General features: G+C 51.5%; 1 long non-coding RNA gene across 1 annotated transcript in view; it reads right to left on the bottom strand.

Annotated features, from left to right (window-relative positions):
* The window catches only part of LOC120322531, a 33,461-nt gene that overhangs the window by 8,312 nt on the left and 8,010 nt on the right, over positions 1–17,139 (bottom strand). Inside the window, exons 2-3 of the long non-coding RNA XR_005562297.1 lie at positions 4,164–4,328; positions 1,796–2,011 (exon numbers count right to left, since the gene is read on the bottom strand). This is a non-coding gene — a long non-coding RNA (uncharacterized LOC120322531). The remainder of the gene's footprint in view (positions 1–1,795; positions 2,012–4,163; positions 4,329–17,139) is intronic.

The raw sequence follows: 17,139 nt of genomic DNA, 5'->3' as shown, positions 1-17,139 counted from the left end.
GCTTGCAGGATCACAGGCAGCGGCTGGAAGGCTTGGTGTGCTCAGAAAGACACAGTTAATTGTGAGAGCAATTAGCCTCTGCAAGAATTCACCAAGTACATGATGGATTCTCTCTGTCTGGAAGTGTTTAAATCTCAGTGGAGATCCTTTGGAAAGATAACCTTCTGTTTGGCCAGGCTGGATGGGCTTAATACAGGAATAAACCACTTTATGCAAGAAGAGACGAACAGAATGGTCTTTTGAGCTGAAAAATGTCTAAAATCTATGAAACTATTAATAGAGAGTGAGACATTTCTAGTGGGTTTGACAGCTAGATGACAAATCTGTGTTAAATTCCACAGGATCCAAAGAAACCACTCAGCCTCATTTTCTGATATCCTCCAAGGGGTTTCCCAGTGCAGGGATTTTAGTTTTCCATTTTTTAGCTTTAAAATCATTTTCCAAATGGGAAAACTTCTCAACCTCCCCTCCTCTCACCTCCCTCTGCTCCTCCATCCTCTCCTCTGTCTCGGAGAGTACATGCCAAGCTGTGTGTGGGTGAACCCCTGGGAGAGGTGGCAGCAGAGCCATCCCACATGTGTGTGATGAACACAGAGCAGTGGGCAGAAGTAGGAGAGACCAAACTCTGCACTTTTCCACCTCAGAGCAACCTCAGAGCCTGGGTATAAACCCCTTGTATACCCTGGAGAAGCCCCATGGCACGAGGGGCGTGGGAGTCAGTGGGCTGCACGCATTCTGCTGCTCCCAGAATAGCTTGGTTTATCAAGTATTTCCCTTTTAACTCTGCTACAAAGCTTGATCCTCCCAAATTCATCAGGGAACAGCAGCTGTGGTTGGTTGTCTTAAGTGCAAAGTATCAACTAAAAGTGGAAGAAATGAATGAAAAGGTGGCCAGGCCCACTAATAATAACAATAATAATAATAGTGTATAAATGTTTAGGACATTAAAAGTAGAGACAGGCAGTCTCTGAATTTTGGTGGGACTTCCTGACAGGCATGACAACAATACCCTGTACTGGGAAAATCTGCTCTCTTGTGAGGCTGCCAGTCCTTCAGAGAGCAAAGAGGTTAATGAAGTAGAGGTAGAAAAGATTGTAATGTTTCCTGCATTTTGCTGTAATTTAAATGTGTGCTAAGTACTGCATTCTTCTAAAAATCCCAAGTGGAAGAAGTAAAATAACAACCACTTGAAGGATTTAACCCAGGAGTCCCCAATTCATATTTTTAATATGAAGTTTGTATAAACCTGTGGAAAGCCTGGGAAAAAAATCTGTAAGCAGCAGTTGCTGCTGAAACCCCTGGAAGGGGAATAATTCGCAGAAGGATCCAAGACTTGTTTCTCTCGGACACGCCTTTTTAATATGACACTCTCCCTTCTCATTAAGGGGCTTCTGATCATCCTCTGTGCACAATTCAATGTGCAGCACAGCAGGAATGATGGGACAGGGGGCCTGGTGACACAGAGTTGGATTTCAGGAGTGTGCTGCCATGGAAGATTAAGCCCAGGATTTGAGGATCGGCAAGATCCGGAATGATGTCCAAACAGAGCAGCAGGGTTCACGTTTCTCAGATGGATCCCATCACTCCACTCCCTGGGAGAGCTCCCAGCAGCTGCCACTCTTGGTTCCCACCCATCCTCACGATGCTCCCAAGCACTGCTCCCACCACTGCTCCAGTGCCTTTGGAGAAGGTGTCTTTCGCTCGTCCCCCTTGCAGGCTGTAGCTGAGCGTGTGTGGGTGGTGTCAGATCCCCAAGACACACATAAAAAGCAAACACCACAGAGCTGCTCTCTACCTGTCTGACGCAGAGCAGCTCCACCAGACGGCTCCAAGCCCGCTCCCACCTCTGCTGTGATCCCTGGAGCTGCCCATCCTGGGAATCCAACACCACTGAGGTGATCTGCAGGTGCCTTTTTTTTTCCTCCAGAGCCGTGCTTTGCATGAGCTCCAGGTACAGTGGCATTAAATCAGTTTGCAAAAGCAGAGCTGTGCCTGGCAGCATAAGCAGGACCTGTGACAGCAGGAGAAAAGAGCCAGTTAGTTCCTGAGCCTGAATCCTGCACCCAGATGCCAGAAGCCTCTGCATCCCTGCCTGCCTGGGGCCAGCAGTCCCTCTGAGCACCAGCTGTTGCAGGATCAGAATGAAAAGATTACAAAAGTATGATATAAAGGTACCCATATGGGCAGTCCCAGCAATTCAAGTGCCTATATCCATATGGAGCTGGAACCCTGGGATCCAGAGTTCATCCCTAGAAGGGCTGATCCTTTCACTCACCTTCCTGCAAAATCACTTTCTCTGATCTCTGCTGTTCCAGACAACTTGGACAGTGTCCTCTGCCAGCTGTTACACCGGATGCCTGATAATGCAGGGACCGTGTCATCTAGCCAGGGAGAGGCTGTGTAACACCATAACAGCTGCACTTTTCTCCCCCTTTACTCCATCCTAATGTAGTGCAAGAGATTAAACCTGCACACACTCAGTGGGATTGTGTAGCCAAATTAGTCAGGATCAAAGCCCACCCTGCCCCACTGAGGGGAATGGCACTCGACATTCCTCTGTTCACATGATCAGATGCTTCAGAGACACCCATCATCTGGATGAGCCCCTTTGCTCAGGGAGGGAGAGGTGTTGGGGTACTGGAGGTTGGAGCCACAGTCCCACGGAATCACATCAGCCCAGGTCAGGGTGGGAAGGTCCGTGATGGATGCTGAGTGAGGGAGAAGGATCTGCTCAGGAAGGGCCTTGTAAGGGTGGGAAGGCAGCCCAGAGAGGAGCCTGCTGTAGTAAAGATGATGGAAAAGGGCTGTGCAGCTTGTGAATGGGGTAGCTTTGGGCACCGCTGAGCTGCGGTGGAAATGGGCTCGTTGGAAATGTGGGAGTGAGCAGGCAGTCCACAGGGGACATCAGGGCACATCAGCTGAAGCACAGCTTCAGTGGCCACTAAAATCACCCCCGAACATTTCCACACATGTCTTGAGGCAACTTGTGGAGCAGCCCAAGGTCGGGCTGAGAGAGCTGGGAGGGACCTCCTGCCATAAGAAGACTCTCCATCATCGCAGATGGCCCCAAGGTTTCCTTGGCTCTCTCCTGGTGCCTTCTCCGTGCAGATACTCACCACCCAGAGGGGCAACCTGTCACTCCCCATCTTCTCTCCCTCCCCAATCCTCTGCAAATGGCAAATGATGGAGCTGCCAGGCAGAAGCTTGCCCTGCCTACGAGCAAAGCCAGCAGTGCTCTGGAAACTTTGCCTTCCCTCCTCAGGAGATGCGTTTTGTCAGGGCACTGACAAACCAAGCAGCACAGCCAGAGGTTCTCTCTCTGATTCCATGGAATCTGTCCCTCCTCCGAGGAGCAGCAGAGAGGAAAGATGAACATCAAGACACAGCAGTACAGGAGTGAGGAAGCCACATGCACACACAGCTCCTGGAGAGACTATCATGCTCAAACTGCAGCCAGGATACTTGTTTGTCCCTTGTCAACACACTGTCCCCCCTTTCCACTTTCTGTCCAGGCCCTGTCAGCCCTGTGAGATGTCCAGGGCCCAGACATGCCTTTCCCAGGTCCTAAGAGGTGCAAACACCGTGACTCTTCCCTGGAAATGCTGAGCTAGTCAAACAAACCCTGACTGTGCTTCTGGCTTTGCCCACAAAGAAACTGGCTGATATTCACAGAGCTGCTCTCAGACAGGAAAGCTTTTTTGTTTGTTGGGGTTTTTTTCCTTCTGTTTTTTTACTTGTATCTTCTTCTCTTGGTTCTTAGCTGGTACTGGGCACATTCAAGATTCTGCAGGAGGGGCCAGGCTGCAGTTGGTACACATCAACACAGCCCTGCTGATTCAGAGTGACCAAGCATCTGGTAGGAATCCTCCCAAATCAGCAGTGCATGCTTGGTGACTACTGGCACTGCAGAAGTAGAAACCACACAGAAAGACCCTACCAGCACATCTGAGTTCTCATCCCTCTTCATTACAGTTCAAGCCCTGGAGCCACAGCAACAAACAGCTTTGCCCTTCACTCTCAGCCACATTGAAGGTGAGGTTTGATTGAGCAAAGGGAAAGGCAGAAGTTTTGCCACTTCCCTCTGTCCTGGAAGGGACAGTACCCCGTTTCAAAGCCAGCAAGAGATTTAGGATCCTTCAGGTCACTCTGGAGGTGGCACTTACCTTCAGCTCAGCTGGTCCCTGCAGCCTCAGCGATGGCACTGCAAGGTTTGTAGGGTGCTTTCCCCTAAACAACTCAAGGCTTCACAGATCTTCCCGTTCAGCTTGTCATGCATTTTTGGAAGGTATATTGTCTTCGCTGAAGCTGAATTATAAAGGCACAAATACCTAGAAAAATAACAGAGCTCTTTAATGATGCTCCTGGTCTTACAGAGATTTCCTCTCTCCAGAGAAGGTTACAGAAAACACTGGTGAAGGCTGTGTCCCTCCATCTGTTGCTGCTCCATGTCTATCTGTCTGCTCCCCCTCTTGTCCAGTAGCTGTGAACAGCTTGCAAGGGAAAACACACCTGAAAGGTCATGTAAGCTCATGACTTGTGGCTGGGAGAACCCTGCAAATCAGGGCTTTGCCCAGTAGATCCTCCTGGCCCTTCTGCTTGTCTTGCATGAGCAGGAGAGGGTTGGTGGAGCTTTAAAGCCAGAGGACAGTAAATCCACGTGGCACTCACTCCATTGTGTGAAGATTCATGGCTTTGTTCTCTGAAGGTCAGCCTCGTCTGTTCTAGTCAATTAAGAATAATCTATGGCTTCTCCCTCTGCTCCCTCCCCGGCCGTATGCTCCTTGTCAGCAGGAGGCCATTGGTCAAATAAAAGTCACAACTGGTCAGTATCCCAGAGATATGATGTGGGAAGAGCAGGAGGAGGCAGAGAGCTCCTCATCGCATGAGGGGCTCCCAGGGGTCCTGCTCCTCTGAAAGGCTGAGGACTGGCAGAGGGGCACAGCCAGGGACACCTCACAGCTGCTGTCACAGATCTCACGGGGATCCCTGTGACGCCCACATACATCCCTTTGCTCACTCCATCACTCTCATATGATCTTATCTCCTTCAACCCTGAGCTTTGCATCACTGGCTCACAGCCAGAAATACCCAGTGCCTCACCTTCCCTGCCCACCCCGGTGCCTCTCTGTTACCTCCTGCTCACAGCCCCTGGAGCCTTCCTCAGAGGAAGGGATGCTCCTTCCTGCCCTGGTCTCCCCCGCATCTGATTCTTGGGGTATTTTTCTGTTTGCAAACAGAGATGGAAGCAGACTACGTGCAATTCCCTCCTTAGAATGCTGGAGCAGCTCAGGGCAGGGTTTTGGGATGGCAGGAGGCAAAGAAAGGCTGTTAAGAAGCCGAAACACAGGGGCAGGGAGAGGTCCCAGCCGGTCTGTGTGAGTTCCAGATGCCTGAGAGACCCCAGTGCCACACTGGGTATACCAAAACCTGGATTCAGGAGCTAGCTTTGAGGTTTGAGCTTGAAACCCTTGACTTGAAGTTATTTTTTCATGGTTACTCACTTGGTGGCATCTCTAAGTATGGCCAAGCAACTGGTCTCTGTAGTCTGCAGAAGGAGTCAGTGGGCCTTGGGATCCCACATCATTTAGGTCACTGACACCAATATCATAGAACAGGCTACAACCCTGACCTGCTGACCCACAGCTGGGATCAGAGTCTAGGAGTGCCCTTCCAGTGCCTTTGGGTTATGGGGTTGCAAAAAACATCAAAAAACAGCATAAATGAACTGATTTACAAGAGTTGTCTTTAAAAAGCAGCCCCTGGTGACATGGGCAGTTTTTCAGCAGGTGCTGGAAGCAGGCCAGCACAGGGGCAGTGGTAATGAGATCTCTGCTGGACTCACCAGCAGGAGGTGGAAGGATGAAGGGATGGGAAAAACGGTGACCTCAGCCCTGCCCCAGGAGCTTGTGCAGCTGGCACAGTCTGTCCTCTTGGACCCAGCAAGGATCAGGAACTGAGGCATGTTCTCCCTCTAAATTGTCTCTATGGGATGAGGAGGTGGATGAGTTTCCAGCCTCCCTGGTTCTGTCTCTCTTTGTTTGACTGCTTTGTTTTTGAGCAGCCCTCAAGGCTGTGTTTTGGAGAGAGGGTTTCATCAGGCAAAAGAAAGGTACAAAGATGAGTTAATGAGAACGATTATTCAGTGACAGCTGCTGCCACTCACCTTCTAACAGATGTTAGGTACAGCCTCGCAGAAACAAGGCTTTCTGTGACGATTTTGTTTGTGAGACTAACTTAGGAAACTCTGCTTAAAACCTGAAGTGATCTTACTTGAAATCCAGACAATGAATAGGCAAGTAGGAAAACATACCTTGTTTAAAGTTCATTTGCTGGGAGCAGAGAGATCCTGGGGCTGGACTTGGGCAGACCAGAGACTTGCAGTCCTTTCTCTGCTGTCCCTGGGATACTCACCATCACCCTGAGGGTGTGCAGCCGGAGGGGATTGCCCAGCTGGAGCTTGGCAAGGCAGAATCTGTCTGCAGAAGCAACTGCTGCAGTCCACAAATCAAATCTTCTGTCTCAAGCCCAAACAACCCAGGCCAGGACTGGTGAAGGACTGGACAGTGAGCTCCTGTGGGGAACACTGGTTTTCACTGCAGGGAGACTCCTCTCTACAACTACAGCCAGCTCTGCTAATGGTGTTCGTGCCTGAGAACCGCTCGTCACTGGCCTCTCCACACAGGGATGAGATACCCAAGCTTGGCATGTGATGCCTGCCATTTAATGTCCCCATCAAGCCACAGAGAAACCAAATGGACCAGAAAACTGGCCCAGGATCAGTGCTTTTCTTCCAAACTGGCACCCACGGAGTGCAGGACTCCTCTTCGTTTTCAGCCTGGCATCCCAACCAACCCCCTGCTTGGCTGGCGGTGGCCGAGGGCAGCAGCAGTGCCAGATGGTGCCTCTGCCTGTGCTGCAGGCGGTGGGATGGGCCCTCCCTCCTGCTGCCCCGAGGGCTGGCACAGCCGGCTGGGGTGGGACACAGCCCCGGGGGACTCAGCCCCGGCCGCCCCAGCGCAGGCACAGCGCTCAGCTCCCCTCGGCTCCGGCGTCACAGCCCTGCCACCACCTCAGACAGATGGTGAGCAGGCTCAGCTCCATCTCCTGGGGCTGTTTGGCCACTACAGAGAGCTTTTCAGGCCAACTCGAATTTGGCTGGCGGGTGTCCATCCCCAAACGCAAATATTTTGGCAGGAGTGGCCGTGGGCCAAGTGGATGAGACTCTGTGTTTCCCATCAAGGCCAGGTAGGGGGATGCCCCACAACACCTCCTGGGATTTCCTCAGCTGGTTGCACCGAATCTGATGCTCAGCAGCTCTTCCCTTCTTTGGCTCCCATCGTCAGCTGCATTTTGGACACCAGTGGCCCCACATTTTCTGCCAGGGCTGGTCTTGCTCCCAGGGCAGTATCCCAAAGTATTGGACATAGCTCTCTGCATTTCCCCCACTGGTCTCTCCTTGATTTAGGGCTGTTTCACCCCGGTGACCCCCGAGCTCTGGGGCCTTGCTATGATCTGTAGCTACCAGCCAGTGCCAATAGAGTCCTGGATGCCACCATGAAGCTGTGGGTATTTTCTGGCTTTTTCTACTGTGCTGTCTTTCAATTTGACCCCTTCAGTGTCTCCTTCACTCCCTCTTTTAAATCTGGCAGATCCTTGGCTGGAGGAGCACCCACAGGGTCAGCCACGGCCAGGCAGCCCTGCACGTCCCCATCCCACCACCAGAGCTAACCAGTAAAACTGGCTGCAAACTGGTGACCCAGGGGCTCTGCTGGGGAGAAGCTCCACAAACATCAGAGGTGAGGGGTCCCACCACCCTACATGTTCTCCAGAGTGTCCCAAGAGGGAAGCCCCCCCCAGCACCCTCCCATCCTCCTCACAAGGCCAAGCAGTAGCTGAGGTGCATCAGCCCCATGATCAGAGCTGCTTTGCCAAAGCTGGCTGTTGGAAGGGCTGCAGGGGTTTTACTGTCACCTTTAAATCCCAAGGTCTAGAAGCTGAAATTGGAGTCTTCCCCTGCACAAATCTGTAACATTCTTTGCACACAGCCAGTCCCTGTGGCAGTAAAACTCCCATCACTAATCTGTACTACTCCCCTTCCTAGAGAAAAGAAAGGACTGGGGTTACCATGCTCTCAAGGGATGATGAAACCATTATGGTCTTCCCTATATACCCAAAAGAAACCTTTATCAGCCTGTGTTTGGGGCCAGAGGTCTGCAAAAAGCAATGCTCTTAAAAATGAAATAAGAAGCCTTGAAGAATTTTTATTTGCTATCTCTGCTCACAGGCAATTAGAGGAGCAGGACATAAGGTCTGGTCTATGTGGAGAGACTTCTCTTTCTTTCTTTCTTTCTTTTTTTTTTTCTTTCTTTCATTCTTTCTTTCTTTCTTCCTTCCTTTCTTTCCTTCCTTCCTTCTTTCTTTCTCTCTTTGTTTTAATTGTACAGCCCTTGCACCACAGAAAGGTGTCTTGCATGAGAACTAAAGACAGAAAGAGCACTCCCTCCATAAAAAGTCTAATCAATACCACTGGGCAGCCAGAGCCAAAAACATGTCAAAAGTGAGTTGGGAATTAAAATGAAGTAACAGATGTCATCGAAAACCTCAAGGCGTGATGAAGGGCTGAATCATGCCCTGCCTGGCTAAACAGCCCCAGAAGGATGGGAACTGTGAGACCAGGGAATTCTTTGGTGTTGGATGTTAGACAGAAGGGTGGAAGAGCAATGGAAAACCATATGAGCAACAACAGGGAAAATTACCCAGCCAGCCCTGGAGAGTTTGACCCTGTTGTGGGAGAAATGGGTGGGAGGGACGAGATAGCAAGTGCACAACAGTTAATGGCACTTGGAAATGGGGGGAAGCAGGAATGTGCAGGGACCACAGAACAAGGGGGGCAGGGGGAGGTTACCCCATGCTGGAGCCAGAGAGGGGCTACCGTGTGGGTGAGGGCAGGAACCTGCCCAAAAGAGGATAACAGGAGGATTTATGAGCCCAGCGATAATGAAAGCCAGTTATCCGTGACCATCTTAAATTTTGTCAGAGAGAGGATGAGAAGAACCATCTCCAGGGGACAGGCTGGAAGATGTAACGCCACCGTTCCACAGCATAATCACAAAATGAGCCCCCCCACGCTGGTTGCTGCTCCCTGGGACAGGGACTGCCTCCTGCCCGGGCTCCCAGGGCTGGTCAGGGCTGAGCCATTGCCACCACAGAGGGTAGCTCTGAGCCAGTTGCAGAGGGAGGGAGGTTAAATAACACAGGAGGCACTTCAGAGGGGCTCAGCATCTCTCCCAAAGCCCACGGAGGGTCAGGATGCCACCAGCCTGCTGCAGCCCAAATGCAGGATGCACCGAAAGGCTCAGACACCAAGGGCATCACGCTGGTCCTGTCCAGTGGAACACACCAGCAGACCCACACATCCTTGCTCCCACAGCTTTGATAAAGGACACTGCATTTCCAGCCCAGCTGCTGCACTGCCCCTTGTCCCAGCCACGGAAAAGAGGACAGAGTCCCACGGCAACATCCCGGGGCTGGAGAGGGTCAGATCCTGAGAAGGTCCTTTCCTCGCCCAGCACAAGGTGTACAGAACCCCTGCCAACTCTCTGAGCTACTCATCTGTCTGCATGACACAGGTCCTGCTGAGCAGGGGTGCACACACACACTGCTTTACCTGCACCCTGCACGTGTCCTCCCCTCCATCCCACCAGCCCTCAGGTCCTTGCACTGCTGGTGGACCAGCAGACATGCCCAGTGGGTAGGGCTTTCATGGCAAGGACTTGGGGAGCATGAACTCAGCCAGAAACAGCAAACCCAGGAGCCTCTCCCCGAGCCTGGGGAGGTGGCTCACTGCCCAACAGCACCAACAGCAAGGAAGGAAGCCCCTGGCTCCAGGCAGGGACACTGGGGCACCAGGGGACAGGGGAGGAGCAGCCACAGTCACTGCAGCCTCCAGATCTGCAGATGGATGCCATGGGAGCTGCCTGCCTCCCCCTCTGCAACCGAGCAGCCGTAACATGCTCTCCCCGAGAGCGAAAGAAATCAGGTGAGCAATGTCTACAAGTCCATATGGAGGGGCTGGGATGCTGCCCAAGCTTCAGCTCGAAAAAAAGTGCACATTTTATGGTATAAATATTTTGGTTTGCCTCCTCTTCTCCAGCCCACAAGCTCCAGCACGGAAACCACAACAGCAGCCCTCCTCACAGCCGTCTGGCTGATCCCCACGGGAACCGAGGTGTGCCACAACAAAAGCCCACACACACTGACCTGGTGGCTGGGGCAGAACCCCCCAGCTCTGCACTGCTCCTCTCCCTGCAAACACCCACATGCCTCCCAGGCAGTGCCTTGAAGGAGAGAGGCTTCTGACAGAGTGAAGAGGGGCTCTCAGCTGCTGAAAGCGATTACCACGTTTAGGACCAATTTGATGCCAGGTTGCCTTGCAGCACCACCCAGCTCTCATGGAGCTGTTTGGTGCCTTTTGTTCCTGTTATCTCCCGTGATAGAAAAGAGCTGAGTCTGATTCCTTTCCTGTTAACAGCCTAAAATCGTAGAATGAATCACACAATGGCTTGGGTTGGAAAGGACCTTAAAGATCATTTCGTTCCAACCCCCCTGCCATGGGCAGGGACACCTTCCATGGATCAGGTTGCACCAAACCTCATCCAACCTGGCCTTGAACACTTCCAGGGATAGGGCATCCACAATTTCACTGGGCAACCTGTTCTAGTGCCTCATCACCATCACAGTAAAGTATTTTTTCCTAACATCTATTCTCTAAAAACTAATGCTCGCTCTGAAATTCGAACAAAGGCTGCAATGCAATGGGGAATCTGTCCACCCTGTCACAGCACTCCCAACATGAGCCCTTTCATCATCAGTAGAGCATCTCCCTGGGATGCATCCACACTATTGTGGGTCCTGTCCTTGCCCCACACATCTGCCAGCCCACCACGAGCCACAAGCCTCCCCATTTTCCAGTCTCCTCCTCTTTTCCTCAGCCCATCTGAGCTGTTCTCTGCCATGGCCAGTGCAGGATCTGCACGGTGATGTATGAGCACAGAGGGAAGAAGGGGGTGTATCTTCTTTAACAATCAGAGCACCTGTGGCCTTGTCTTACCATTGTTGAGTACAAAGAGGACTGAGCTGCCACCTCCCGCAGGTGCAAGGTGAGCACTGTGATTTACCCCGGGTGCCAGCCCCAAAACTTCCTCCAAGGACTTGGGAAAATGAGGTAGGAATCTGGTGGTGTGAAAATGTATTCATTTGATTAAAATGGAGAGGAGAGAAAATCAGTCAGCGACTTTCTTACCCGTGTCCTCTTGGAACGAGTATAAGAGAAGGAAAGAGAATTTGTCTAATAAAGGTGTTAAAAGAAATTATTCGCCAGGGTACACTTTATGGTTTTTAATCTTGAGAAATGAGATTTGAGTCCTGTCAGCCTCAGCCCTGCTTTGGTTGTGACTGCAGCTGACCAGACCCAGTCCTTCACCCCACTCTGTCAGCAGGGAGAGACCGGGAGCGGCTCGAGGAGCTGCTGGTTTGCCTCCAGACATCCAGAGCAGGACAATTTTAACCTGCCAGGCTCGCTCAGACAGTGCCTCCCTGTGTGTGTGCCCCAAAGCTACACACCCAAGGCAAAACCTGAGCTTGGGATCTGCACTTACCTGGGCAAACATTTGTTTTGTGCTCTAACAGCAAGGTGAGCACGCTATTCCCCTGTGTAAACAGCCACTCTCCAGACATAAGCACTTCTGAGCTGTGCTGCCCTCCTCTCTTGAAACAGCCACTTTGTAGGTGAAATCTGCTGCATTCTCCTGTGTCAACAGTCAGTGCTTGAGGTTGTCCTGGACTCCACTGAAATGTCTCCTGTCTTGGATGGGACAGTCCAAGGGAGTTTGTTTATTTATCTTTTTATAGTTGCACTCTCTTCATTGTGCCACCCCAGCAGAAGAGACTGCAAAGCAGGAGTAGAAAGAAAGGAGGATCAACAGCACAGGCACAAAGGAATAAGGGGTAAAATACATTGTGTGTTTAACCTCTGAGGTTAATGTGACAACTGCCTTGAAAGAGAAAGGCAAAGGGAAGATGTTACAATCCCATTCCCAGCAGTCAAGAGGGCACTGGTTAGACCCTCAAGAAAATTCTTCAGCATCAACAGATGGTGGCATCACACAAGTTTCCCTGGAAAACATTTCTGTCATGACTTTGCCCCTTGGTTTTAGGTTCCTGTCAGGATATGTTTGGTGATGTGTGGGTGAGTTATCACCATTCAGCCCACTCTGGATGCTCATTTGGATTACTCAGCTATTCTGAGCTGCCTGCAGTGGTCTGGGACAGGACTGACGTCCCATATCTCTTCTGTTTCTGTTGAGATGTAAATTCACAGGGTATTGAAATGAGCCCCCCTAAAGGACCCAGGTTGGGAAGGGGAAAGCTCCTATACCACCTAACTCACCCCATGCCACAGGATGGGGTCATCGTCTCCTCTCTATAGTTAGGGAAGCCAAGGCAGGAAAAGTGAAATTATTTGCCCAGAGTCATTCATCAGAAGGCTATCCACACTCAAGAAGGTTAAAAAGAGTAGAGAAGGACACCTGAGTGAGCTGGTGAATGGAGGACACATGGTATAAAAGCAGTGTAGAGGAGCAGAGCTTGCTCAGCCTTGATAAAGCAAACTGGCAGTGATGTGATTTTTTTTCTCTATAAATACATCTGGAGGCCAAACACCAGGGAGGGGGGAAAAAGCTATTTAAGCTGAAGGACAGTAGCAGCACAAGAAAACATCCATATTAATGTCTGAGGAAGTAAAAGAGCAAGTTACAGGGAGAAGGAAGGGAGGAATGAACGGCCTGAAGGAAAGACAGAAGAGATCTAGGTGGGACAAACTCCAAAGCTGCCAGGTAGGTGCTAAGCAGGAACTGCCTCTCCCAGAGGAATATTCATGTAGGAGTGATGCCCTTGCAGATTTCATGGTCCGTCCACACGCTTCCTGCCTGTCGAGGTTAAAACAGAGAGGCAGAATTAGACAATTTTTGGCACCAAGTGGGAGAAGGGGCTGGATGGGAGGGCAGGAGCAGGGTTGTGGAGGAGCATCTCTGAGAGGCAGAGACGTGCAGTGCAGGGTCTGAGCGGGGTGTGCAGGGAGTGCTGGGGAAGAAGCTGCCATCCTGCTCCCCCACAGGAGCAGCAGGAAAACAAGTGCCTGGGCCCACAGGAGAAGCTGATGCCTCCTTGCCCTCACCTCCCCGAGGCTTTCCCTACACACTGACAGCTGCTGGGAAAAGCCATGGTGTCCCTGGGTTGTGGATGGGACAGCAAGGGGTACAGATCCCCCCAAATGCCACCAGCCAGCACAGCATCCTCAGCACATCCCCTGTGCTCTGCTGTCCTCTTGGCTCAGAAGCAGAGCCAGACATTGCTTTCCCAGCTCCCCTCTCCCAGGAGCAAGCTGAGATTTCCATAACAGTTAAAAACAAGCCTTTGTTATTAGCCCTGTGAATTATTTATTCTGTCATAATTAATGCAGGACCGTTAACGGCCATGGCAGAGCTCCCCAGCTCGGCTGTCTGCAAACACCACCCCACCTCTGCTCACCACCTCGGCATTAAATATGCATTGGGGCTGATAAATGGCTCCATCACACTGATCACCGCCAGGCTGTTGAACAAAGCGCTCGGAGCACGGACACTTCCCTCGGGAAGGGCTGTGCCGAGGTAAACTGGAGATGGCTGGGGAGGGAGGCAGCTCCCATCAGCACAGGCTCACTCCTCTCTCACAGCCCCTGCTCTTCCCACCGGACAGAGACACATTCCTGGAGGTGGTATGTGAGCCATCCCCGGATAAATCAGTCCCCTCAGGCTCTGGGTTCATGTCTGGCCCTCTCTGTTTTCAGGTCAGGTTTGGAGCGGATGAACATCCCCAAACCCTCCTTGCTTTTCAGCCCTGTCGGGTTTGCAGAGGTACCAGCTGGGGTGCAGGACTCCAGCAACAGTGACCATGAGACACTGGCATGTTCTGGGAAGGTGCCCAAGCCTGCAGTGGGCAGCAGGAACCGCAGGCTTCCCCAGACTTTCCAAGCCCTGGCAGTGAAGGACACACAGCCACCTCCCTTTATCTCCCCCAGGCATCTCTGTAAACACTCCTGTGACGTGGTAGAGGATTTTGGTATCCCATTCCCCCATCCCTTGTCACAGGGAACTCGGGTGCTCCTGGAGCAGCACGAGTGCTAGTCACTTCATTTCTCACCCTCCCAGCCTCCTATAGGGAGATGGAGTGAATCCTACCCGTGCAGAGCACAGCACACTGTCACTTGTCCCCACCCATGTCCAGTCACTTGTCCAGCAGGGAGGCTCCAGGACTGGAGACTCCGAGTCTTCTGTTGTGGAGAAGATGACTGAGAAAGGAGCCTGCAGAGCCAGAGAAGATGCCCCCAACCCAGCCCCTGGAGGGGGATACCCACACTTCCTGGGCCTCCCAGGACCATAAAGAGAAGGGGTAGACTTCCATTGCCTTCAGTAGTTTTACAGGGTTTAATTAAATGCCCAGAGAGAAGGAGGGAGAGGGGGAGTAGCCTGCCTAATTAATAAAACAAGAGGAAATTAACAGCTGCTATGAAGCTGCTGAACTCTTATGCTACTTTCTCAGACCAGCCCCTAAGAAGTAAAGCAATTTCAGAGTATGAGGCTTTCTCAGACTCAGAAGACTTTTAGGCAGAGAGCTGTGCTGGGAACCTGAGGAACAGAATTCCTTAAGGAAAGGTATTACAGAATGCCTCAGGAACTCTGTAACAAGCTCACTGGTCATTAAACAGGTGAAAAAACAAAACAAAACAGCCAAATCCAGGCTCAGTGCAACAAATCAACATGCCAGGGATCGACACCTGGAAGCTGTTACTCCTTACCCAAAATTCCCTCCCATTAACATCCCTCTGTCAGGCTGTGTCCTCCAGGACACCCTGTACCTCAGCACCCCAATGCTGCTCGTTCTACACCTTCTTCCTTTTCCAAAACTGCCACTCCTTCTGTTTGGCAGATACCAAAAAATAAAGAGAGAAAATCTGGTCTCAATAACAGCTAAGTTTGATTTAAATGTGGACCATGGGTATAGAGCACACAGATTTGATCAGGAGGCCTGGAGAGCAGCAGTCGTGCAGCCTGGCTCCGTGACATTTCTCCAAGCAGCCTTTCCCTGGCTAAGCTGGTGCCTGACAAAGGATTATTTCGAAACATGCAATGATCTGACTCTAACATGGAGGTCTGAACCCAGTAGTTGTGACTGGGGCTCGTGGAGGTGCTCCCATCCCACCACTCAGAGGGTTTAAAAAAAGGAGAGTGAAAAAGAAGCATTAAACAGGTATTGTCTGGGCTAATCCTGGCCCAGCAGTGAAGTGCACTTAAAATGACCCTTCCCTAAGCTTCATCTCTCTCATTTGACGTTTCTCTTATTCGAGGATCTTTCTGGCTGCAACATCTATTTCTCTGTCAACAGCCCTCAGTGCATCTCCCTTGCTATCTTTAGTCTTGGTTTATTGATCCCTCATTCCTATCTATCCATCTAACTCTTTTGTGCTTATTTCTGCCCGCCACTCCATTTACTGCAGTACACCTGTCCTGTTTCACAATGTGCAGCTCATGTCAGCCCCTTTTCCCACATTTCCCCTCCCCTGGTGAGGAGGGACACCAGGCAGGGCACTGCACAGCTGCTGGGCAGGGGCTGGGAGATGAGAAGCCTGGCAGGCAGAGCTGCTTTCTGCCAGGAAGAAACCCCCTTTGGCAGGGCTGGAGCATCCCCTCGACCGCGCCTGGGAGGGAGTTAAATAAAAATCGGGCAGCAGCCACCGGAGCTGTGATGCCGGACCTTCTGCCCCGCAACTCCTGCTGTGACACACCTTATCGGAGGAGATTAGTCAGAACCTCGATCCTAATGCTGCCTCTGAATCCCAAACACCAGCCGTACCCTTGGAGATAAGGGCATCTGTGTCAGCGGCGTCAGCTCGCCACGCCGGCTGCTGGATCAGGGCAGAGCAAGGAACAGGGAAAGGCAGATGAAGGGAGAGGAAAAAAAAAAAAGATCGAGAAAAGAGGGAGGATGAAGGTGTGCCCTCAGAGCTGCTCTTGTTTCGTTTTCACCTTTCATGTCTCTAAAGGTGAACTGGGAAAAGGAGAGGCCAAGAACAAAGCCCTGTCACTTACTCCGGCTCGTTAACTCATTATCCTTAATGTGTGCCATGCTGTGGCAGGCAGAACAAGGTGAAGGAGAAGGATTTTCTGTCTCAGAGCAGGGAAATAAAGCCCCTCCCTACGCAGCAGACAGCCACTCTCACAGGGTTTGAGCTGACGGATGCCCAGATTGCCTCCCCAACACTCCTCCCCAGGGCTGGGCAGAGCTGAAACCCTCACAGAGCACCTGGCCCAGATTCTCCTGATCTTCTGTGGGACCAAGAACGCTGGAGGCCCCTTCTCTGGACATCACCAAGCCCACGTCTACTGTGCACAGAGCATATCGAGAGTGACACACAAAACCACTGGGACATCCATCTGTCACGAAGGTTGGCAGCTGGAATCTCTTACCCTCTGCTGAGGAATGGGGCTGGGAGCATTAACACAGGCTCAGACTCATCAGCAGTCACCACAGCTTCATGTGGTGAGCAAGGTGAGGGTGGAAACCCAGACCCTGGGCAGAAGGTAGGTCTGGATCCTCAGCAAGTGCCCCTTGTGTCTATAACAGCTTTCCTAAGGATGGTTCATAACTGTAAAGCAGCCTGCCCTCCAGGCAAAGCTAAGCAGGTACATTTGCAGAGTGTTGACTCACCTGGAAAGCCAGAAGAAAGTCCAGCACTTGTTCTGAGTGAAACTGAGACCTCAGAAAATCCCAGGGAATCCCCAAATCCTGAATCCACCAAGGAGTGCAACATGACTGCTCCCAGGAGCACAGATAAAGGCTGAAGGGGGAACATGCAGCTCCATGAAAATATGGCCAAGGGAACTGCTGAACCTGACACCCCTCTGTGGAGTGGGGGCAGACAAATGCCATGGCAATTATCTCCAGGAAAATTTAGGGGTTTCCACTGAACACTGTCCTGTAGGATGGTATCCAGGAGGACAAAGTACTGCAGATGTGTCCTGAGTCACAAAGGACTTGTGCAGT

The sequence above is a fragment of the Pipra filicauda genome, unplaced genomic scaffold, assembly GCF_003945595.2.
Source record: "Pipra filicauda isolate LSUMZ 115617 unplaced genomic scaffold, ASM394559v2 scaffold9_size5747161_pilon, whole genome shotgun sequence".
NCBI lineage: Eukaryota > Metazoa > Chordata > Aves > Passeriformes > Pipridae > Pipra > Pipra filicauda.
The sequence above is the reverse complement of the archived record's forward strand: the minus strand, read 5'-3'. Positions and strand labels throughout refer to the sequence as shown.